General features: G+C 47.3%; 1 long non-coding RNA gene across 1 annotated transcript in view; it reads left to right on the top strand.

Annotated features, from left to right (window-relative positions):
- The first annotated feature begins 5955 nt into the window (after window positions 1–5955).
- Window positions 5956–24348, top strand: part of LOC140409596 (uncharacterized) — a 28578-nt gene continuing 10185 nt past the window's right edge. Inside the window, exon 1 of the long non-coding RNA XR_011940417.1 lies at window positions 5956–6079. This is a non-coding gene — a long non-coding RNA (uncharacterized lncRNA). The remainder of the gene's footprint in view (window positions 6080–24348) is intronic.

Genomic DNA, 24348 nt, shown 5'->3' with positions numbered 1-24348 from the left:
GCCGCAGCAGAAAATGGGTGCAGCCGGATGGAGAAACCCGGACTAAGCAGGGGAGTGGGCCTAGGTGGGGTGCTCTTTCAGAGGGTTGCTGAAGACTCGATGGGCCGAATGGCCGTGTTCTACACTGAAGGGATTCTATAATTCTATATTAGGGAGTAAGTTTCAAGATTTTGACCCAGAGACAATGAAGAAACTGTAACACAAGCAAAATTATCCTCCTCCCAACACCACAAACATGAACCATGATCGGTCTGAGATTTGGCATGCGACCAAAATCAAAGTCCACGCCTGTCGCCAATTTCAGGCGCCATGCTTCGGTATCTCGCTGGTGACGATAACAAGGTTTGTGCCCCATGCAAAACTGGCATTTGCATTCATTTAAATGTGATTAGCACATTTGACCCACTATGCTCTGGGCCTCCACTATACTCCGCCCCTCTCAGGTGGAAGCCACGCAGGCGTGATTTACTACAGGTATCTTCAAAGGGGGACTGGGCGCCATGGTTGTTGAGTGGGAGAGAGAAGGTAAGCAAAGTTTGAAATCTTTTTAAAATTGTACCACTTGCTGGGTGATGCCAGGGTCAGGGGGAGTAGCGGGGAGCGACTTGGTGACAGATCCGTGGATTTGGGGGGCTCCCTCGGGATAGGGGTGGCCTGGCTCAGGCTGCCATTGCTGCAGTATGGGTTTTAAATGCACCCATTTGGTACAAGTTACAGCCCCTGGCTGCTCACTCTGCTGATTTCTCTCTATGTCCTTTAAATTCTCACAGAGCCTCTAGTCATTTGGGAGACAACCAAGGCCACCCCTCTGGAAACCCTCAGACCCCAGCTGACCCATTCATGGGATGGGCATGGCCAAGCTCAATCTGGCACACCAGACACTGTCACTCCTCAGTGCACTCATCAGAAGCGCAGCCTCACTGCAGGGGAAGCAGGGGAATAGCAGAGCTCACCCCAAATAAAGGACACAAGCACCCTGGCCTTTGGCACCCTCCCTGGTACACTACCTCACTCAGGGCAGAGGCCTCAACAGTTACACTATCAGCTAGCCCATTCCACAGAACCACCAGCTGTCTCCAAGCCCTGCCTGCCACCTGTGCCCCTTCTCCCATCCAACCTACCTCGGTAGGTTGTCACAACTTGTGTGTTATACCCAGGGCCCACATTTCACTGTAGCTATGTTCCCAGCAGATGCATACTTTCCTGCCTGCTAACCATCTGTAGGAGCTTCCCACACACAAGACTCTAAGCTTGGAAGCGATTGGTGGTACTCGGTGACCTTCTCCACCACACAAGCAGGTGCCACCCTGATGCCTAGATAATACATGGCCTACTCAATGATGATACCAACAGTAGAACCCACTGGGGAGGCAGGACCGGGGCCACAGAACCTATCGCTGACACGGGTTGCGGTAGCCATCAGTACCCCTGTTGACAGGGATGGGTGGTGAGGATAGAGACTCACTGAGGATAGAGTCAGGGGTGCAGTGCGGAAGGCAACGTATCAGGGGGGAATGACTGAGGGGTGGGGTGAGTTTAGGGGGGATATGTGGAGAGCGGAGCTGAACTGTAACTCAGGATCACCATGTACCCTGTTGGATTTGGATGGGCAAGGGAATACTCATCTTGCTAACATGTCTTCTCTTCTTCCCCCTCCCTCCTGCAGAGAATGAACTTCGGAGTACAGCCAGGGATGCTCACTATCTACCTGGCCGAAGCTGCCATTACGGACACATGAAGGTTGGAAGGACAGGGACTGCTCGGGGAGGACCCTGCACAAGAAGAGCCTGCCCCAGGAAAGCAGGGGCCAACTGGTGAGGCTTGAGTGTGAGACGTCCAAAAGGCCGAGGGGGAGGTGCGAAGGTAGCGTTGCATCAGGCCACATGTAAACCGTCAGCGCCTGTCCTTCAAGGAGCTGCCAGACGGTGTATGCCACCAAAGACTTCAGCTAACTAGGGAAACCCTGCGCACCTGTGCCAAATGATGGTGCACCTGGCACTGCAAGGGTTTGAAGGAGGATACCCCTCCCAGAGGCCATCAAGGTGACAGTTGCCCTGAACTTTTATGCTTCTGGATCTCTCCAGGGGCTGAACGGGGAACAGTCTTGGATCTCTCAGACATCCGTACACAGGTGCCCCTCGGCTTTTTGGACGACTAACACTCGAGCCTCACCAGCTGGCCCCTGCTCTGCTGGGGCAGGCTCTACTTGTGCAGGGTCATGTGATGTTTATATAGACCTATGCACCCGGGCAGTGGTCTATATAAACTTCAGTCTAGATCAGGACACCAGGATGCCTGGCAGCAGGACTTGCTGCAATCGCTGATATGCCCCAGGTCCAGGGAGTGATTGATGGCACACATATCTCCGACGAGAGCTGACTCATCAAAAGTGGTACCCTTCATCAATCGAAAGGTGTTCCATTCTCTGAATGTGCAGTTGAAGTGTGACCACCAGCAGCCCATCAAACGCGTCTGCACCCGATACCCAGGCAGCTTGCACATTGCATACATCCTGGCGTATTTGTCAGTCCCCAGCACCTTTGAGGCGCTCCCTCAGGAGCGTCATTGAGCGGTGCACCGGCGTCCTCAAGACGTGCTTCCGATGCCTGGACCGCTCTGGTGGGGCTGGAGGAGGAGGAAGAACGGAGATGGTGAGCGGCGATGGGTCACTCACTGGGTAAGCTGTCCTGTAAGACAGCCTCATACTCTGGCCCCATTCCCTGCTGCTTCTGATGTCCATCTGTGACTGACCCAGGTCAGTCACTGCCCGAGCAATGCTCTCAAAGTCCTCAGCTTTTATGACTGGGTCAAACTCTGGAACACTGCTGTAATGTCTATGAGGGCCTGGTACATGGCTGCGATATCGGCTTGCCCAACAGCTGGATCCTGGGATTGTTTGTTCTCTGACTGTCTCCTTCCTCGGGAGTCCTACCTCCATCTGATGTGCTGCAGCATGTGTGGCGTGCATACTAGAAAGTGACCCAGGATCCTCTTCACTAAAATGCCCCACTGAGGTGATAGTCTCAGTGATGGTGGAGGGTGCAGATGAATGCACTGCCGAGAAGTCGGTGTCATGCCCAGACTGGTCCTCCGAGATGTGCTGGGGTTGTGGCTGGGGCCGAGGTACCCCAGTCGGGCTGGCATGGTCTGATGGTGGTCCTCCAAGACAAAAGACAAGGCACATGATGAGACCTTGGGAAGGCGTGGCCTGGGGGAGAGGGGTGACTCATTTTCAATAGGGACAACGTTTTGCTTTGGGGCTCACTTGTTTGTTGCATGGAGATCTCTATCTCAGAGATTTCCCTCTCCTGCACCTCCCCAGGTAATTCCATTGCATTCTGCTCAGTGGTGGTGACAGCCCTGAAATCCGGGATGCCCCCTCTAAGAGTGGGATGTGATGCAAGGAGTGAGGGACAGAAGTGATTCCAAGGGAACAGAGGTCGTGGCTCACCGGATCTGCCCTAAGGAGGTCGTTCATCTTCTTACAACGATGCATGCCAGTCCTCCTGGTGAGGCTCACTGCACTGGCCTCCTCGGCCATCTCCACCCAGGCAGGTTGATGGCCCTGGCGGGAGCCTCCTGCTCACCCTGCGGAAGCAGGTGTCCCCGCCCCCCTCTCCTCCACCGCATCCAACATGCTATCGAGCTCCATGTCCGTGAAGCGCGGTGCTGCTCTTCTCTGCCCATTTTCTTGGCTGGGAAGAGAGTGTGTGGGGAGTGGAGTGCTTATCAGGTGTCAAGCCCGCGCCAATTCTGGCACCAGGGAATCTGACACCGGTGGAAATGAGAATTGCTCTCAATTCACGTGGGCACAGTGCTGGCCCATTAACATGTCCTCAATTGCTGCAGAAATGGCACACCCAACGGGAACATGAACCGCACAAAATTCAGTATCAGCATCAATGCTTCGGGCGCGATCTAACTGAATGGGAACAGAATCCCGTAATGAGCGCGTTTAGCCGCGTTTTGGCATGCTACCTACTGGGACTCCACTGGCCAGGACTCCTCAGTGCAGGAGGAGATCGGGATGCTATTTGGCCCTGCACCAATCCCGACCCGATCTCTCGACCCCCCCAACCCAACCCCTGAACCCCCACAAGGCACCAACTCACCTATAAGGGAATCATCATGCCCCACCCCACCCACACAGGGCACCCCCAGGCCCATTCCCCATCACAGAAAAAATGCCAGCCTGGCACCTCAGCCCTGTCAAACTGGCAGTGCCCCTGCTAGCTGTCTGTGCCAGCTGTGCACTGCCTTGCTGGCATCCAGCTGGCACTGCCAGGGTGACAGCCTGGCAGTGCTTGGGTCCCTGAGTAGCACCATCAGTGCCAGGGTATAACCCTGCCCAGAAGGCAAGTACTTGGGGGCTTTGATCCCCTGGGAGATAGCCACAAGTGCCATTCTGTCTGGTACCTGTTTTTGGACACCAGCACTGAACGGTGCTTGCCCAAAGGCTCTGAGGCGAAGGATAGATCATGGGAGAGCATATTAGAGTGCGACTAACTGCCTCACTCTAATATGCAGATTTGCAAAATAGTGATGCCGCCCACAATGGGGGATCTCCTGGCATCTAACAGCAGTGCTCAGCTGCCTTTTGGGTGCAATGCCGCTTCCAAAGGAAGAATTTCCTCCTAAATGTACAAGTCAGGATGGTGTATGACTTGAGGGCAACTTGCAGTTTGTGATGTTCCCATGCGCCTGCTGCCCTTGTTCTCCTTGCACAGGATTTTAAATCAGTGGCAATGAAATAATTCCAGAATGGTGTGTGACTATCTACATCTTGGGTGTCCCCATTGGCCAGAAACTGAACTGGACTAGCCATTATCAATACTGTGGCTACAAGAGCAAGTCAGAGGCTGGCAATCCTGTAACTCACCTAATTTTTAAAAATTCATTTACGGGATGTAGGCATTGCTAGCTGGGCCCGCATTTATTGCCCATCAGAGGTCAGATTTAGGCCAGACTCGGTAAGGATGGCAGATTTCCTTCCCCAAAGGACAGATGGTTTCACGGTTGTCATTAGACTTTCAGTTCCAGATTTTTTTAATTGAATTTAAATTTCACCGGCTGCCATGGTTGTATTTGAAGCCGGGTTTCCTGGGTCTCTGGATTACTGGTACAGTGACAATGCCGCTGTAACACTGTTGCCGCATGACTCCCCAAAGCCTGTACACCATGTCCAAAGCACAAGTCAGCAGTGTAATGGTCACATGAGCCTGCTCTTACCTGCCTGCATGAGTGCAGCTCCAACAACACTGAAGAAGCTTGATACCATCCAGGACAAAACAGCCTACTTGATTTGCACCCCACCCACAACATTCACTCCTCCCACCACCGAAGCACAAAGGCAGCCGTGTGTACCATCTACAAGGTGCACTTCAGTAACTCACCAAGGCTCCTTCGGCAGCACCTTCCAAACCCTCGACCACTACCATCTAGAAGGACAACAGTAGCAGACACCTGGGGATACCAACACTTGGAAATTCCCCTCTGAGTGACTCACCACCCTGACTTGGAACTATATTGCCGTTCCTTCACTGCTGCTGGGTCAAAGTCCTGGAACTCAGTCCCTAATGTCATAATATGCCCCCATGCACATCATGAGGTGAAAACAGGCAGTGACAGACACACAGGTTAGCCAATCAATATACAGGACAAAACACAACCAATCACCAGACAGAACACCAGAGGGGGGCTTCCAACTATAAAACACACGAGGCATCAGCACTCCATCTCTTTTCCACTGGTGACAACTGTAGTGACAGTCAGGGTGTATATTTCAGTCAGTACCTTCTACACGTGGATCAGAGCTAGCCTGGTCTAGTAAGTTAGAGTTAGTACACTTAGAGTAGTAAGAGTGTCAACTCACAGCCAGCTGTGTGCATTGTTACAGAAGTTCAATAAATTGTATTGAACCAATGCCTACGTTTGGTGTATGTTTTACAGTTCATCTGCATCCTGTTGCTGTCTGTGTTACCCCAGGGTGAATAACACGACACCTAATACCTCGGGAGTGTACCTACACCTCAGGGACTGCAGCGGTTCGGGATGGCAGCTCACCACCACCTTCTCAAAGGTAACTATGGATGGGCAATAAATGCTGGCCTAGCAAGAAACACTCACATACTAAGAATTAATTTTTTTTTAAATTCAGGGGGAACAATTACTGAGTACCCTATGGCGAAGCATTTTGACTTAGTTTCAATGTCGCAACTTACAGTTGGACTTTGCTCTAATAAAGATTGAAACATTTTTGCAGAACATAAGGAGGCCATTTTGCCTATTATGTCCATGTCAGCTCTATACAAGATGAACTCAGTGAATCCCTTTCTTTTTCTTTAGGTGATTATCCAATTTTAAAAGTCTCTTTTAAAAGTCCTGATTGTATTTGCTTCCATCACACTCTCATGCAGTGCATCCCTGATCTGAGCTACGTAATATCATTTTTCCGCATGTCGCTCTTGGTTCTTTTTCCAATCTTAAACCGATGCCCCTTGGTTCTCAACTCTTCCACCAATGGGAACAGTTTCTCTCTATTTACTCTGTCCAGACACTTCATGGTTTTGAACACCTCTATCAAATCGCCTCTCAACCTTTTATTCTCTAAGGAAAGCAAACCAAACTCCTCCAAACTATCCACATAACTGAACTCCTTTATCCATGGAACCATTCTTGTCAATTGTTTCTGTACCCTCTCTGAAGCCTTTATACCCTTACTAAAGTGTGATGCCTAGAATTGGCCACAGTGCTCCAGTTGACACAAAACCAGAGTTTGATACAACTTCCTCAAAACTGCAATGCTTTGGAATCCAAGCCTCTATTAATGAAGCTCAGGATCCCATATGCCTTATCACTTTCTCAAACTGTCCTGTCACATTCAATAACTTGTTCATTCATACCCCCAGGTCTTACATTCCTGCATCTCCTTTAACATTTTGCACTTTATTTTATATTGCATCTGTGTAAAAACATAAGATCATGAGAAATTGGAGCAGGAGTAGGCCATCTGGTCACTTGAGCCTGCCCTGCCATTCAATAAGATCATAGCTGATTTGATTTTTGGCCTGAACCCAATTTTCCTGCCTAACCCTAATAATCCTTAACTCCTTGTAGATCAAAAGCTAAGATCAAGTGTCAGATCAAGCCCAAGATGAGGTGTAATGCCTTTTCTTGTCAGCTTGGATCTTGTATATCTCTTTTGTGGGGGGCTAGGATTTGGATTCAATTTAATTTGACTTATTTTTTGGAGCAAGCAATGAGATGGATGGAGGGTTTGTTGTCCATTCTGCATATTGTCTTTGTAACTTTGAGAATTGAATGAAAATTTATATTCAATTACCCCAATCTCCACTGCTCGCGAAGGAAGAGAGGTTGAATAAACTCGGTTTGTTCTCACTGGAACGATGGAGGTAGAGGTCTACAAAATTAGGAGGGGCATAGACAGAGTGGACAGCCAGAGACCTTTTCCCAGGGTAGAGGGGTCAATTACTAGGGGGCATAGGTTTAAGGTGCGAGGGGCAAGGTTTAGAGGAGATGTACGAGACAAGTTTTTTACACAGAGGGTAATGGATGCCTGGAACTCGTTGCCGAAAGAAGTGGTGGAAGCAGGGACGATAGTGACGATTAAGGGGCATCTTGACAAATACATGAATAGGATGGGAATAGAAGGATACGGACCCCAGAAGTGTAGATGATTTTAGTTTAGACGGGCAGCATGGTTGACGAGGCTTGGAGGGCCGTAGGGCCTGTTCCTGTGCTGTACTTTTCTTTGTTCTCTGTTCTTTATTCTAAACACTGAAGGCCCTTTGAGAGAAAAAATCCCTCCTCATCTCTCTTTTAAATAGATAGCCTACTTATTTTGAAACTGTGCCCAAAGTTTTAGATTCCCCCACAATGGTAAACATGCTTTCAGCATTTCCCCGTCAAGGCCCCTCAGAACTTTATACGTTTCAATAAGATTCCCATTTCTCTAAATTCAAATCAAATTACGCTCAACCTGCTCAACTCTTCCTGAGAAGACAACCCCTTCAACCAAGGAATCAGCCAAGCGAAACTTCTCCGAATTGCTTCCAATATAGCAAGTATGTCCTCTTTAATTAAGGAGATCTAAACTGCACACAATACTCTAGGTGTGGTCCCACTGGTGGCCTGTACAGCAGTAACAAGATTTCCCTTCTTTTATACTCAATTCCCCTTGCAATAAAGGCGAACATTCAATTTGCCTTTTTTAAATAATTTATTTTATTCCAAACGTGTATAAAAGACAATAACATACACAACACCACACTCCACCACCTCACAGTCCAGTTTGTACAATTTTCCCCCTTTTATCCTGTACCCCCTTTCTCACCCCATGCAACGAACAGTTCCTCAAGCATTATCATGAACAACTCCCACCGTGTCTCGAAGCCCTCCACCAACCCCCTCAACTCAAATTTGATATTTTCCAACCAAAGAAAGTCCTAAAGGTCCCCAAGCCAGACTGCACTCCCTGCGGCATCTCTGACTTCCAATTTAGAAAGATCCTTGACTGGGCAATGAGAGAGGCGACTGCCACAACAACAGCACCCTTCACCACCAGCAGCTCCAGCATTTCCAATACCCCAAAGATCATCACCATCGGGTCCGGCCTGACCTCCAACGCCACGATTTTAGAAAATGTCCCAAATACCGCTTCCCAGTAACTCTCCAGCTTCTCACAACCCTGGAGCATGTGTGCATGATTCGCTGGCCCTCGCCCACATTTCTCACACTCATGGGCCACCCTTTGGAAGAACCCACTCATCCTCACCTGTGTCATAAGCACCCTGTAAACCACCTTGAACTGAATTAAGCTCAGTAAGAAGTCTTACAACACCAGGTTAAAGTCCAACAGGTTTATTTGGAATCACTGATGAAGGAGCTGTGCTCTGAAAGCTAATGATTCCAAATAAACCTGTTGGACTTTAACCTGGTGTTGTAAGACTTCTTACTGTGCTCACCCCAATCCAACACCCGCATCTCCATATCATGAATTAAGCTTATCCTCGCGCAGGCCGAGGTTGAATTCACCCTACACATCGCCTCGCACCACAATTCCTTGCCTATTTCCCCCCAACTCCTCTTCCCATTTGTTCTTGATCATCAACACTTGCATCACACCCTGCACCCCCAACCACCCATACATGTCCCCAATCCTACCCTCTCCCGACTCATCCGGGAGCAGCTGGTTCTCCAATGGGGTGTGCACCGGAATCCGGGAAATGTCCTCCACTCCTTTAGTACAATGTCCCTTATCTGCATATATCTAAATTCATTCCCCCTCAGCAACTCAAACCTCTCCTGCAACTCATCCAGACCTGCAAACTGACCTTCCGGATACAAGTCCCTCACACTCACCAGTCCCGCCTCCTTCCACATCCCATACATCCCACCCATGACCCCAAGCTTAAACCTGTGGTTCCTGCACAGTGGTGTCAACACCAACATCCCCATCAACTTAAAGTGTCTTCGCAGCTGATTTCACACCTTGACCGTCGATTGTACCACCGGACTCCCCAAATACTTCCCTGTAGCTAGTGGCAGTGGAGCTGTCACCAGAGCCCTGAAACTGGAACCCCTACAGGTCTCCTCCTCCATCGTTTCACCTTCTCCACATTCCCTGCCCAATAAGCTCGGGAGCGCCAACTCCCATTCTGCTCCTGACTTGAGAGCAGGCCCTCCTTACCCTCGGCACCTTCCCTGCCCATATAAATGTGGTAGGCTATATTAGGGGTATCGCGGTACCTAGGTGGGATGTACCTTGTACTGTAGTATGAGTGGTAGAACCTGCCTGCTGGTTCCGCCCAGCAGGCGGAGCATAAGAGTCTGTGTTTCACCCACAGCAGTCATTCTGTACCGGAGCTACAGAACAAGTAGTTCTGGGGTAACTACTTGTTCATTAAAGCCTTCAATTGGACTACAATCTTGCTTCAGTAGTGATTGATCGTGCATCAATAAACTCCAAAATCACTGTCTCAAATTTCCGGAAGAAGGCCTTTGGGAGATAGATTGGGAGAGTCTGGAAAATAAACAGGAATCTTGGCAGCACATTCAGTTTTAAAACCTGCACCCTCCCTGCCACTCTCTGGTGTAATGTACCAGTGTCAGGTGTAAAATCCTCCCAAATCTCCTCTACCAACGATGTCAAATTCCACCTGTGCATTGTAGCCTATTCCCTCGTCACCTGAATCGCCAAATACCTGAACCTTCCCCTGGATAACTCAAATGGCAACATCTCCAAGTTGGCCCCCCCACACTGCTACAATCACCGGAAACACCTCGCTCTTCCTGACACTTAACTTATACCCAGAGAAGACCTCAACCTCTCCAATATTCCCATAATCCTACCCATACACTCCAACGGCCAACATGAAAAACGACAGGTCGCCAGCAGACAACATCCAGTGCTCCCTGCTCCCCCTCACAATCCCTTGCCACTCCACCATCCCCCTAAAGGCCATCGCCAAGGGCTCACTCGTCAGCACAGACAACAACGACAACAGCAGACACCCCTGCCTTGTTCCCCATATGCAGCCCAAACTCCATCACCTCATTCCATTTGTACACATACTTGCCACCGGGGCTACATATAACAAGTGCACCCACGCCACAAACTTCGGGCGAAACCCAAACCTAACCAAGATCTTAAATAAATATCTCCACTTCACCCAATCAAAAGCCTTCTCTGCATCCACAGAGACAATAACCTACTGCACCCGCCACACTGATGGTGACATAACCACATTTACCAGCCTCCTGATGTTACTGGAGAGCTGCCTGCCCTTTACAAAACGTGTATGATCCTCAACGACCACCCCTGGCACACATCCCTCTATCATCCCCGCCACCAATTTAGCCAGCACTTTCACCTCTGTGTTCAGCAATGAAATGGGCCTACAATACCCATACGCTGACCGATCCTTCCCCTTCTTCAGGTTCTACAGGCTCAATGTATGTGTCGGTGTCTTTGGCAGCTCCCCCTTCTCCAATGCCCCAATAAATATCCCCAACAAATGAGGTTCCAACTGTATCACGAAAACTCCGCCGGTAATCCATCCGGCCCTGGAGCTTTCCCCTACTTCATCCCCCTAATGCTGTCAGTCCCACCGGCTCCTCCAATGCCTGACTCCTCTCTCCCTCCAACCTTCGAAACTCCAATCCATCCAGGAATCATCCCATAGCCCCTTCTACTCCATCCAGCTCCGCCCTCTGCAGCTTTTCGTAGTATTCCACTGAGCACCTCATTTATCCTCCCCATCTCTAACACCACCTCCCCCTTCTCTGCTTGTACCTTTAACATTTCCTGGATGTAGACTGCATCCTCAGCCAGTGGGCCAGCGTACGGCTCGTTTTCTCCCCATATTCCTATTGCAACCCCCTCACCCTCCGTAGCTGCCCCACTACCCTTTCCATCATCAACCTATCAAACTGCCCCTGCAACCCCTCAAGAAAGCAGAACAGCGCCTATACTTCCTCAGGAAACTAAGGAAATTTGGCATGTCCACATTAACCCTTACCAACTTTTACAGATGCACCATAGAAAGCATCCTAATGGGCTGCATCACAACCTGGTATGGCAACTGCTCGGCCAAGGACCGCAAGAAACTTCAGAGAGGCGTGAACACCGCCCAGTCCATCACACGAACCTGCCTCCCATCCATTGACTCCATCTACACATCCCGCTGCCTGGGAAAAGCAGGCAGCATAATCAAAGATCCCTCCCATCCGGCTTACTCACTCTTCCAACTTCTTCCATCGGGCAGGAGATACAGAAGTCTGAGAACACGCACGAACAGATTCAAAAACAGCTTCTTCCCCACTGTCACCAGACTCCTAAATGACCCTCTTATGGACTGACCTCATTAACACTACACCCCTGTATGCTTCATCCGATGCCAGTGCTTATGTAGTTACATTGTATACCTTGTGTTGCCCTATTATGTATTTTCTTTCATTCCCTTTTCTTCTCATGTACTTAATGATCTGTTGAGCTGCTCGCAGAAAAATACTTTTCACTGTACCTCGGTACACGTGACAATAAACAGATCCAATCCAAACCAACCCAAACAAGATGATCACCACCTTCAACACCTCCCAGAACGTAGCCGCCAATACCTCCCTGTTCTGATTAATCTCTGCGTTCACCCCGATTGCCAACCTCACCTTTTCACAAAATCTCTTATCCGCCAACAGACCCAACTCTAGCCTTCATCCCGGCCTCTGCACTTGCCCCGCATTCAGCCTTACCTCCAGCCAATGCGTGCATGATTGGATATCACAATCCCCGTATACTCCGCCTCTCACCCCTGACAACACCGCTCTGCTCACCACGATTCTCTAGTAGACCTTACACACATCACGACCGCCGCCCCCCCCCCCCCCCCCCCCCGCCCCGCAACCTCCCGGGTTCTTAAACCGCCATGAATCAACCATCCCCATATGCTCCATAAACCCTCGCAACTCCTTCAAAATCCTCACCCTTCCCATTGACCAGGGGCTCAACCTGTCCACCCTCGGTTCCATCACGCAGTTAAAATCTCCACCAATAATTAATTGCTGAGTATGAGGCTTTTCCCCAGGGTAGAGGGGTCAATTACTAGGGGGCTTAGGTTTAAGGTGAGAGGGGCAAGGTTTAGAGTAGATGTACGAGGCAAGTTTTTTACGCAGAGGGTAGTGGGTGCCTGGAACTCGCTACCGGAGGAGGTAGTGGAAGCAGGGACGATAGGGACATTTAAGGGGCATCTTGACAAATATATGAATAGGATGGGAATAGAAGGATACGGACCCAGGAAGTGTAGAAGATTGTAGTTTAGTCGGGCAGCATGGTCGGCACGGGCTTGGAGGGCCGAAGGGCCTGTTCCTGTGCTGTACATTTCTTTGTTCTTTGTTCTTTGTCTGGGATCACTCCCAGCAAACCCTTCACAAACCCCACATCATCCGAATTCAGCGCATACACATTGTCAATTCTATGATTCTATGACTAGCACCACAGTCATTCCCTCCAGCACCTCACTATCACATACCTTCCGCCCGGGTCCCACACTTCCTTGTCCCGCACAAACCCCTTTCTTTTGTTCAACAAAATGGCCCCACGCAACTTTGAGTCAAATCCCGAGTGAAATACTTGCCCCACCCATCCCTTCCTCAACTTAACCTGGGGTTGTATTCTCCGTTTCAGGAACTATGTCCCCACGCCGTCGTAAAAACTGTGGCCTTTCACGCCTGAAAAACTGGCGTGAAAAGGCCACATATTCATAGCCCTGCAGGGGGCTAGCAGGGACTTGTCAGGAAGCTCGCAGCTTTAGCAGCAATTATGGGCCCCCACACTTCCGGGACAGAGGCCGCGCATGCGCATGCCGGCGGACTCCAGCGGCCACGCTGTGCTCCATGACAGGCTCAGGCTGTGGAGTTGGACCTCCTAAATAGTGCCCCCAATCTGTCGTGCACGCAACCCAGACCACCCGCCCAAAAATATCCTGGTCCCGGATGAGGCCCCCCGTCCTTCGATTGGCCCGTCCAAGATACTTTCTGTATCTTCATGCTAATTTCTGTGATTCATGCACAAGGACACACATCCCTCTGTACCACAGCATTCCGCAATCTCTCTCCATTCAAATAATATTCTGCTTTTCTATTCTTTTTGCCTAAGTGGACACATTTTCCCATGTTATATCCTATCTGCCAAATGTTTGATAACTCAATTCACCTATCTATATCCCTTTGCAGACTTTTTGTGTCTTCCTCACAGCTTGCTTTCTCATCTATCTTTTTATCATCAGGAAATCTGGGTGTATTTGTACATAAGTCATTGAAGGTGGCAAGACAGTTTCGGAGAGCCATTAATAAAGCAAACAGTATCCTGGGCCTTATCAATATGGGCAAGAGCAATGTTAAACTGTATAAACCATTGGTTTTATTGTGTACAATTCTGGGCACCACAGTTAAAGAGAAATGTGCAGGCATTAGAGAGTGTGTAGAAAACAGATGGAAAAATGTAATGATTTTCTCAGTCAGGGGCTTTGGTTTGGCTGATGTTGTCTTCCACCTGACATTGACATTAATCAACAATTGGGTTAATCATTGTATCACCGAAACAATAGCTTTGAGTTCTCCTTTTGAGCTGTGTCAAGCTGTATCGGGATGGGGGCTGCTTCGGGTGTTGAATCAAGAATTTTGAATTATGTTTAATCGATCGTGAAAGGGTGGGGACACTCTCCAGGCATTTTCAAACTTTTTTTTAAAAGACTTGTGATAGTCTTGTATATATAAAGTAATTTTGGCAATGGTCTTTGGAGTTCATATCAATGAAAATGAAATTCCATGTGCGGGATTTTGTGGTCCTCCAGCTGTGTATTTCTCGGCCGTGCGCCATTCACTGGCAGCGGGATTCTATATTCCTAACCTTTTATTTATTGTCACAAGTATGAAGTTACTGTGAAAAGCCCCTAGTCGTCACATTCCGGCGCCTATTCGGGTAAGCTGGCACGGGAATTGAACCCGCCTTGCTGGCCATGTTCTGCATCACAAATCAGCTGTCTAGCTCACTGAACTAAACAAGCCCTAATCAATGGGATTTCCCATTATAACCCCTCAGCGCCACTGGGAAACCCATTGGAGGAGTTGCGCTGCCGGCGGGAAAAGTGAATCCTGAGGCCCGGAGAATTCCGTTCCATATTTCACGCTTAGATACATTTTTTCCGGTGACTGCTTATGTAATTGGTCAATATTTGTTGCTTCTTTCAAGAATTCTCCAAATTCGACGATTTGTGAAAGGATGGTGCCAATATATTATTTTTGGACACGGTAGAGCAGTAATAATGTTACTGCACCAGTGATTCAGGGGCCCAGCTAATGATCTGAAAACATTTTTAAATTAAAATTTTTTAAAAAATAATTTAAAGTAGCCAATTAATTTTTACCAATTAAGGGGCAATTTGGCATTCCAAGCATTGTCTGGCAGCTTTGAATTTGTCTATATATATGTTTCTGGAACATACCTCTTCATTCACCTGAGGAACGAGCAGCGCTCCGAAAGCTAGTGACATCGAAACAAACCTGTTGGACTTTAACCTGGTGTTGTAAGACTTCGTATTTACCTGGTCTGTGCTACATGCGATATCAAACTCACAGCAATGTGATTAAGTGCCCTCTGAAATGGTGTAATAAGCCACTCAGTTGTAAGAAACCCATCATCACTAAGGTGTTCTTTGTGTTTCTTATACTTAGAATGGATGTTGTAGTGTTCACAAAGACCACACAAGCTAAGTTCAATAACAAAGCTAACATTTATTACACTACTTAATATACAGCTCGACCACTTACTTCTGTAGCAAACAATGATCTTTTAAACTACAATCTACACTATACTAATACTTCTCATGCACTCTTTCTTAAACTGTACTCTGCTATTTCCTCCACTCTTTACACTCTCCCCTACACTCTCCCAGAAGCCTGAGAGTCAGTCCTTTTTGTAGGTCTGTTCCCAGCTCCATCTAGTGGTCAATTATGATATTACATTAACCCTTTATATACTACACATTCTACTTTATGTCACAACCACCTGCTCAAGGGCAATAAATGCTGGCCTGGCCAACGATGCTTACTTTCTCAGAGCAAATGGGAAAAACAGCAAGAAACAGAGTCCATGGTTATACATAGATGAATTCGCCACAAAGTATTACTGAAACAGAACCCAACACTCTGGTAGGAAATGTTCCACGTGGCATTGTGGAAGCTCTAACTGACACCATTCTCAGCCAATGTATTAAAGAAATGTTAATGGAGTATGTTGCTGAATTAGCCACCTCATATACCCAGACCATTCAACCTCATGAAGCAGTCTTATAGATCGCCGGAATGAGAGGCTGCTGTTATCTCAGCAAATAAAGTATAAGTTATATTTCTGCATTGCCACAAATTCTGCTGACAATATTCTGATTCTGTGTTGAATTTTGTTTTACACCTGTTTATTTTTTGTCTATTATTTTCACTGAATCGGTGATCGGTTAATGAGTTAAACATGCTCAGTGTTGATTTCAATTCAAATCGAAAAAGACAAAAGCTGCTATCTGTACAAAATGCACCAGAGCAAAGAAAAACAAACTGAAAAATCTCACAGTAAATTACATTTGGGTTGTTGCACTCAGGGAAAAAGAATCCACTAAAGTGTGTGACCTCCATAGTACAATGAGAATGCTGGAGACCAGCTAGGTTGTTGAAAAGATCCAATCTTATAAACGTAAAGATCAAATCTCATTACCAAGAGAAAGAAGTGGGATTCAGCGAAGAACACTTTCAACAAGTCTTCTGAAAAATAATTTTCAGAGGTTTTCTGTTCCTTCTGAATTCTTCTCTCACTGGAGTTGTTATCACCTTGACAGTAGTTCCTTGTCAGCAAGCAATGAGGTTAATAGATTGAAAAATAACAAATATGATTTTCCTTTCTGCCTTTTTATTCAGTCATGGCCTGAGCATTGCTGGAAAGACAAGCATTTATTTTCTACACGTGACTGCCCTTGAGGAGGTGGTGCTGAGCTGCCTTCTCTGCAGTTGGTATGTTGTCAGTACACCCACAGTGCACTGATGGCAGTAGTTTCAGGATTTTGGCCCAGCAATGATGAAGGAATGGTGATATAGTGCGCGATACTCCCCTACCCGGCGGGGCAGGGGGTTGCGCCGTAATGGAGTGGTCACCTTTACGGGCCAAGCCCTCACCTTGAGGGGCTAGGCCTGCGCCGGAGTGGTTTCCGCTCCGCCGGCTGGTGGGAAAGGCCTTTGGCACCACGCCAGCCAGCGCCGAAAGGTCTTCGCTGGGCGACGCATGCGCGGGAGCGTCAATGACTGCTGACGTCATCCCCGCGCATGCGCAGGGGAGGGGGTCTCTTCCGCCTCATCCATAGTGAAGACCATGGCGAAGGCGGAAGAAAAAGAGTGCCCCCATGGCACAGGCCCGCCCGCGGATCGGTGGGCCCCGATCGTGGGTCAGGCCACCGTGGGGGCACTCCCCGGGGCCAGATCGCCCCGCGCCCCCCCCAGGACCCCAGAGGCTGCCCGTGCTGCCTTGTCCCACCATTCAAAAGGTGGTTTAATCCACGCCGGCGGGAGAGGGTTGACAGCGGCGGAACTTCGGCCCATCGCGCGCCGGAGAATCGCCGGGGATGGGCCCGCCAACAGGCGCGGCACGAGTCCCGCCCTCGCCGACCGGCGTGGCACGATTCCCGCCCCTGCCGAATCTCTGGTTGCGGAGAATTCGGGACACAGCGGGGGCAGGATTCACGCCAGCCCCCGGCGATTCTCCGACCCGGTGGGGGTTGGAGAATCGCACCCATAGTTTCAAGTCAGGATGGTGTATTACTTGGAGGAGATCTTATGGTTTTCCCATTCACCTGCTGCCCTTGTGGTGCCAGAGGTGACGGATTTGGAAGTTGCTGTCAAAGAGCCTTTGGCTGTAATGAATCTTGTAGCTGGTACACACTGCAGACGTGGTATGCTGGTGGTGGAGGATGGACTGCCAATCAAGTGAGCTCTTAGGGTCCTGGTTGCTGTTAAGCTTCTTTCGTGTTGTTGGAACCACATTCATCCAGAAAAGTAAAGATTATTCTATCATGTTCCTGACTTCTGCCAGTTAGATGTGGATGGGCTTTGAGGAGGCAGGAGAGGCAGTTCACATTTCAGAATATCTAACCTCCAATGTGCTCTTGTATCCATAAGAACATAAGAATTAGGAACAGGAGTAGGCCATCTGGCCCCTCGAGCCTGCTCCGCCATTCAATGAGATCATGGCTGATCTTTGTGGACTCAGCTCCACTCTCCGGCCCGTACACCATATCCCCGAATCCCTTTATTCTTTAGAAAGGCATCTATCTTTTTCTTAAGAACGTTTAAAGAAGGAGCCTCAACTGCTTCAGTGGGCAAGGAATTCCAGAGATTCACATCTCTTTGGGTGAAGACGTTCCTCCTACACTCCGTCCTAAATCTACCTCCCCTTATTTTGAGGCTATGCCCCCTAGTTCTGCTTTCCCCGACCAGTGGAAACAACCTGCCCGCATCTATCCTATCTATTCCCTTGATAATTTTATATGTCTCAATAAGATCCCCCCGCATCCTTCTAAACTCCAATGAGTACGGTCCCAGTCTACTCAACCTCTCGTCATAATCTAATCCCCTCAACTCTGGGATCAACCTAGTGAATCTCCTCTGCACTCCCTCCAGTGCCAATATGTCCATTCTCAGGTAAGGAGACCAAAACTGAACACAATACTCCAGATGCGGCCTCACCAACACCTTATACAATTGCAGCATAACCTCACTAGTCTTGAACTCCATCCCTCTAGCAATGACAGACAAAACTCGATTAGCCTTCTTAATCACCTGTTGCACCTGCACACCAACTTTTTGTGACTCGTGCACTAGCACACCCAGGTCTCTCTGCACAGCAGCATGTTTTAACATCTTACCGTTTAAATAATAATCCATTCTGCTGTTATTCCTCCCAAAATGGATAGCCTCACACTTGGCAACATTGAATTCCATCTGCCAGACCCAAGCCCATTCACCTAACCTATCCAAATCCTTCTGCAGACTTCCGGTATCCTCTGCACTTTTTGCTTTACCACTCATCTTAGTGTCATCTGCGAACTTTGATACATTGCACTTGGTCCCCAACTCCAAATCGTCTATGTATATTGTGAACAACTGCGGTCCCAACACTGATCCTTGAGGGACCCCACTAGTTACAGGTTGCCAACCAGAGAAACACCCATTTAGCCCCACTCTCTGCTTTCTGTTGGTTAACCAATCCTCTACCCATGCTACCACTTTACCCTCAATGCCATGCATCTTTGGTTTATGCAGCAACCTTTTGTGTGGCACCTTGTCAAAAGCTTTCTGTAAATCCAGATATACCACATCCATTGGCTCCCCGTTATCTACTGCACTGGTAACGGCCTCAAAAAATTCTACCAAATTAGTCAGACACAACCTACCCTTTGTGAACCCATGCTGCGTCTGCCCAATGGGACAATTTCCCTCCAGGTGCCCCGCTATTTCCTCCTTAATGATAGATTCCAGCACTTTCCCTACAACCGAAGTTAAGCTTACCGGCCCATAATTACCCGCTTTCTGCCGACCTCTTTTTTTAAACAGTGGTGGCATGTTTGTTACTTTCCAATCCTCTGGGACCACCCCAGAGTCTAGTGAATTTTGATAAATTATCACTAGTGCGTTTACAATTTCCCTAGCCATCTCTTTTAACACTCTGGGATGCATCCCATCAGGGCCAGCAGACTTGTCTACCTTTAGCCCCATTAGCTTGCCCAATACTGCCTCCTTAGTGATTACAATCATCTCAAGGGCCTCACCTATCATATCTTTATTTCCATCAGTCACTGGCATGTTATTTGTGACCTCCACTGTGAAGACTGAACCAAAAAACCTGTTCAGCTCCTCAGCCATTTCCCCATCTCCTATTATTAAATCTCCCTTCTCATCTTCCAAAGGACCAATATTTACCTTAGCCACTCTTTTTTGTCTTATATATTTGTAGAAGCTTTTACTATCTGCTTTAATGTTCTGAGCAAGTTTACTTTCATAGTCTACCTTACTCTTCTTTATAGCTTTTTTAGTAGCTTTCTGTTGTCCCCTAAAGACTTCCCAGTCCTCTAGTCTCCCACTAATTTTTGCCACTTTGTATGTTTTTTCCTTCAATCTGATACTCTCCCTCACCTCCTTAGATATCCACGGTCGATTTTTCCCCTTTCTACCGTCTTTCTTTTTTGTCGGTATGAACCTTTTCTGAACACTGTGAAAGATCGCTCGGAAGGTTCTCCACTGTTCCTCAACTGCTTCACCATGAAGTCTTTGCTCCCAGTCTACCTTAGCTAGTTCTTCTCTCATCCCATTGTAATTGCCTTTGTTTAAGCACAAAACACTAGTGTTTGATTTTACCTTGTCATCCCCCAACTGTATTTTAAATTCCACCATATTGTGGTCGCTCCTTCCAAGAGGATCCCGAACTATGAGATCATTAATCAATCCTGCCTCATTACACAGGACCAGATCTAGGACCGCTTGTTCCCTGATAGGTTCCATTACATACTGTTCCAGGAAATTATCCCGGACACATTCTATAAACTCCTCCTCAAGGCTGCCTTTACCAACCTGATTAAACCAATCGATATGTAGATTAAAATCCCCCATGATAACTGCTGTACCATTTCTACATGCATCCGTTATTTCTTTGCTTATTGCCTGCCCTACCATCCTGTTACTATTTGGTGGCCTATAGACTACTCCTATCAGTGACCTTTTCGCCTTACTATTCCTGATTTCCACCCAAATTAATTCAACCTTGTCCTCCATAGCACCAATATCATCCCTTACTATTGCCCGGATGCCATCCTTAAACAACAAAGCTACACCACCGCCCTTACCATCCATTCTATCCTTTCGTATAGTTTGATACCCTTGGATATTTAACTCCCAGTCATGGACATCGTTTAACCATGTTTCAGTAATGGCCATTAAATCATAGTCATTCACGATTATTTGCGCCATCAACTCATTCGCCTTATTCCGTATACTACGAGCATTCAGGTAAAGTACACTTATGCTGTTTTTTATGTCTTTGTTATGAATCCTAACACCTTGATCAGTAACTTTTCGCACATTATTTTTCCTCTTACCCTTTCTCCTAATTTTCCTTGTTTTTGAACCCATATCTCTACATAATAACCTGTCACGTAACCTGCTGCCTTGCTCTCCATTATCCATTATACTGTCCATAGCTTTACCCTTCCCTTCCCCCCAACTTGCTAGTTTAAAGTCCTTGTGACCAACCTATTTATCCTATTCTCTAGGACACTGGTCCCAAAATGGTTCAGGTGAAGACCGTCCCAACGGTACAGGTCCCTCCTGCCCCAGTACTGATGCCAATGCCCCATTAAATGGAATCCCTCTTTCCATAGCTCCTTCACCAGGTGAGTGAAGCTTGAATGTTTCAATGAGATCACCTCTCATTGGTGAACTCCAGAGAATATATGCCCAATTTATGCAACCTCTCATCATAAACAACCCACTCACCTCAAGAACCTTGCTATACCACCTCCAATACAAGGATCCGCTTTCTTAAATTTGGAGACTAAAACTGCCCACAGTACTCCAGGTGCAGTCTCACCAAAACCTGTACAATTGTAGCAAGACTTATTTATTCCTTTGTTCCAATTCTCTTACAATAAAGATCAAAGCGCCATTTGCTTTCCTAATTGCTTGCTGCGCTTGCTTTTCTGCGATTCTTGTTCCAGAGCACGAAAATCTCGTTGAACGTCAATAATTACATGTTTCTCACCTTTGAAAAATATTCTGCTTTTCTATTCTTATGACCAAAGTAAATCACTTCACATATTTGGAAAGAGTTCTTCCTGTTTATTTCCTTTGTTCTCATTTTTATTTTGGTTCGTGGACTCATAATCGAGATGTGCCTTTAAGCAGAAGACTCAAAGTTGAAACAGCCCGCTTGCTCGAGTTTGTGTTCCCAGGTTCGGAGTTTGAGAGAAGAAGCCAGACTCTTCCGCATCGGGTGAACCTTAGGAACTGGTTGTGGAGGGAGTCTGTTTGACTGGTTAACTGGAAACCGTTGGGTTCGCCAGGGATAGTGTTCTGCCGGATAATGGCCAGTGATTGGTTACTGCGTAATGTATTCTGAGAGAACTTAGCAGGAGTGTTTTGTCCTTGGAAGTGAAAGGAACGCGCTCTCTCTCTCTTTCTCACTCTCTCTCGCTCTCGCTCTCACTCTCTCTCTCTCTCTATCCTGCTTGCTGAAGTGAAATATTGTTCTGAAAGTAGTGAGTGCCTGGCAGATAATTTCCTGTAAACCTGAAATTATGCTGAATCTGCAGAGAAAATAGAAAGCTTTGCCAGAAAAAAACATTTCAAGCCTTAAAGGAAGAAGTCCCGAAACGAAAGCCTGAACTTCAAAAAGATATCGGCTGGAAGTCATTGTCGTGCATCAATGATCTTTATCCTTTTATTTTTATTAATATTTTATTTCTGTTTCCACCATCCTTTCCCCTCAGTGTTATTTGTCTGCGTGTGTGTGCAGCAGAGATTGGGCAAGTTAGCAAGGGTGTGTGTTGGGAAAGCAGTGGTAGATAGTCAGTTACATTTTCTGTCCATTTACTTATAATAATGATCATAATTAACGGTTACTTGTGTTTTAAAGTTACAAACATGGTGATTGTAGTTTATTGAGCTCAACCTCGGGTATTTAAATTAAACAAAATCTAATTTCACCTGTGTTGTGACTCCGGATTAAGTTGGACTGGAATTGACCATGCACTAGCCCAGGGTGCCATGACTATAGCTTCACCTTATATTCCATGTCCTCCCTACAGCTTACCTTTCTACCTAGCTTTGTAACATTAGCAAACATAGATACAATATTCTCTGTCTGTTCATCTGTCATTATTATAGATTGTAAATAGCTGAGGTGCCTTGTGGCACTCCACTAGTTAAAGATTGCCAACTTTAAAATTCTCTATTTAGGCGTATGTTCTGCTTCCTGTCCATTAACCAGTCCTCTATCCATGATAATATATTATCCCAAACCCCATGAGCCCTTATCTTGCCTATTTACCTTTTGTGCGGCCCCTTATTGAATCAGTGGCGCCTCCTTCTGGATGAGAAATTAAACCGAGACCCAGTCTGCCTTCTATGGTGGATATAAAATGTCCCATACCACTATTTCAAAGTGAAGCAGGTGCATTCTCCCTGTTTAATATTTATCCCACAAATAACAGTACTAAAACAGATGGCTTGGTCATTATCACATTGCCGTTTGTGGGATCTTTCTGTTGCATGCTTTCCAACATTACAACCAGTACTGTGGCCGAAATTTAACGGAAACATTTCTAAGTTCATTTGTGGCAGGTTTTGCAGTGAATTTCCTGCCAGCTCTGCCAGCCAGTAACCCACTGTTATCAAACGACATTTAGTCACTTTTTTAACTCAGAGATCGGGCTGCCTGCCCTGCACCCCACCACCCTTCAACCCCCCTCCACCCTCCTTTCATGGACATGGCCCGCCTCAGACCCTGGCCTTGGCAGTGGCATACTGGTACCCTTCCACTGACACCCTGACACCCTGGCAGCTACTGCCAGCTTGGCAGTGCCACACAGGCACCTTGGCAGTGCCAGCATGGCAGTCCCAAGGTGCCTGTGTTCAAGGAAGGTGGGCAAGGAGCCATCATGCACTTTCCCTGGCTATCCAGGGGCGTCCTTTGGCCTGGGAGACCCCCCCGGGTGCCGTTTTGCCTTGTCCACATTGGTGTGGACCAGTACTGAAGGAGCCAGACTGCAGCCTCGCTGGGGAGGCTGGTAGATCCCGAGTAAGCTCACCTAAGTAGGCTTAAAACGTACTTCGGTTCATGCCACCTGGTCACGCCCTCTTTGGGAGGGATTCTGATTCTGCAACGGGGCTGGCAGATCTCGCCCAACATTTCAAAAGTACTTAATTGGCTGAAAGTGCTTTGTGATGACTTGAGTTTGTGAGAGGTGTCATGAGAAGACAGTTAATTATTTTCTTTTTATCAATGTGCTGAGAACTGAAAGGTGAAATGCTGTTGCAGTTGTTAACTTGTACCGTTGTTGCAGGTTATTATTAAATAAAAAGAAAGTGATCGCATTTGATTAAGCACAATGCACTAAGCAAATATGTATGTGGGGCGAAGTCTGAATAAAGTTAAAGGCCCTGTGAACGCAATACACGCATGAATATTCAAAAGTCAATATGGAGGACTATTGTATCAATTGACTAATTTATGCTTCACACTCTTCTTTATTTTCCAACTTGTCCACAATGCTAGTTGATTATCCTCCTCCATCTCCTCCTGTCAACCATCCATTCCTCTTCCAATCCCACTGCATTTAATTCTCTCACCACTGCATCTTTCCAGTTAATCTTTGGCTTTCCTCTTCCCCTTGCTCATGACAGGCCCGTCTCCACCACTCCCTCACCACATTTCATCTCTCTCTCTCCACACTGGATGACTGTACTATTTCTCTCTCCACACTGGATGACTGTACTATTTCAATTTCTTCTCACCTACTTTCTTTGTTGTTCCCACAATCTTCACTGACTTCCTGGTATGCTGGTTCCTGATTTTGTCCTTTCTCGTTACCCCGCGCACCAATATCAGCATCCACATCTCATTAGTATCCAAAAGTCATTCCTCACTTCTAAATCTTGCCCAAGTTTCTGCACTAAACAACAAGACTGGTGTCACAATTGTTTTGTAGATTCTACCTTTCAGGTTCAGCTGGCATTTCTCTA

The sequence above is a fragment of the Scyliorhinus torazame genome, chromosome 3 (assembly GCF_047496885.1).
Source record: "Scyliorhinus torazame isolate Kashiwa2021f chromosome 3, sScyTor2.1, whole genome shotgun sequence".
Lineage (NCBI taxonomy): Eukaryota > Metazoa > Chordata > Chondrichthyes > Carcharhiniformes > Scyliorhinidae > Scyliorhinus > Scyliorhinus torazame.
Note: the sequence above shows the minus strand (reverse complement) of the source record. Positions and strands in the feature narration are given on the sequence as shown.